Genomic DNA, 1,771 nt, shown 5'->3' on the forward strand with positions numbered 1-1,771 from the left:
CCCGTCGGGTGACTAAAGCAGTTCTAGAGGACGAGTTACGCCAACAATTAGATCGGTCAAGGAACTTGAACAACGAGCTCACGTCCAATCCGTCAAGAAAAAACATACAACCAACCCAACCGGTTGGTTCGAGCGAAGGCCTACATGCTGGACAAACGAATTTTCAAATGACAATTACATGTGCCATGTTGCTGCCAGTAGGCTAAACGTTGACCTCAACGCCAAGTATATTTGGAGGGAATCAAATCCAAGGAGCACCGCAACATGGACCCACACCGATGTGCCAACCAGGGCTGGGAACTCTTGGGTACTATGTTACGACACCCGCCCCCCGAATGACGACGAACCCCCAGAGTCCTATCGCTCAACAACAAATGCCTCAACTTTTCGATGCACAACAGTCGCATCTACAACCTCAAGGGAGCAACCAAGAGGAAGTTCGATTGGCGAATCGTACGCAAAGACTAGATCGAGAAGAACATAAAAAGCATCGACAGGATGACGTCATACAACGCAGGAGTGTTTTCGACCGAATTCGAAAGAGTGCTAAATTCCGATTGGGGGTTCGAGGTAACCATGATCGACAAACATCACGGATGATTACAAAGAAGCGGCTCAAAGAACGCACTACAAGCAGAACGGAAGGCTTAGCTGGTTGGGTGGACAACCAAGATGCATGGAAGAATGGGTCAGCTGTCTGACCATGGGATCCTACAAGTCTTAGACTTCTTCGTTTGGAGTTTTGTTCGACCTGCACGAATCTTCGTTTGGGGTTGTGTTCGACCTGCACGAATCTTCGTTTGGGGTTGTGTTCGACCTGCACGAATCTTCGTTTGGGGTTGTGTTCGACCTGCACGAATCTTCGTTTGGGGTTGTGTTCGACCTGCACGAATCTTCGTTTGGGGTTGTGTTCGACCTGCACGAATCTTCGTTTGGGGTTGTGTTCGACCTGCACGAATCTTCGTTTGGGGTTGTGTTCGACCTGCACGAATCTTCGTTTGGGGTTGTGTTCGACCTGCACGAATCTTCGTTTGGGGTTGTGTTCGACCTGCACGAATCTTCGTTTGGGGTTGTGTTCGACCTGCACGAATCTTCGTTTGGGGTTGTGTTCGACCTGCACGAATCTTCGTTTGGGGTTGTGTTCGACCTGCACGAATCTTCGTTTGGGGTTGTGTTCGACCTGCACGAATCTTCGTTTGGGGTTGTGTTCGACCTGCACGTTTGGGGTTTTATTCGACCTGCACGGATCTCCGTTTGGGGTTTTATTCGACCTGCACGGATCCGTTTGGGGTTTTGTTCGACCTGCACGGATCTCCGTTTGGGGTTTTGTTTGACCTGCACGAATCTTCGTTTGGGGTTTTGTTCAACCTGAATTTTCGTTTGGGGTTTTGTTCTACATGCACCAGTAAATGTAACCATCAGAGCAGCCAAGTTGTGCAAGTTTGTTAGCAGCGAGAGTTGGATGGAAGAATATACTACTTGAAAAACTGCAAGAAAGCATAGAGAAGCTTGAATATTATCTTATGTCAAGGAATTTGCAAGATGGTTGATCAGTCGACCAACACCTTGGGAGTCAAGCAACCTACACCAGCCAACCAAGCACAACCTGCACCGACGAGCGAAACACTTGTCGATGCCGATCAACCTACACCAGCCAACCAAGCACAACCTGCACCGAGCGAAACACTTGCGGATGCCGATCAACCTGCACCAGCCAACCAAGCACAACCCGCACCGACGAGCGAAACACTTGTGGATGCCGATCAACCTG

This window comes from Ipomoea triloba, chromosome 4 (assembly GCF_003576645.1).
Source record: "Ipomoea triloba cultivar NCNSP0323 chromosome 4, ASM357664v1".
NCBI lineage: Eukaryota > Viridiplantae > Streptophyta > Magnoliopsida > Solanales > Convolvulaceae > Ipomoea > Ipomoea triloba.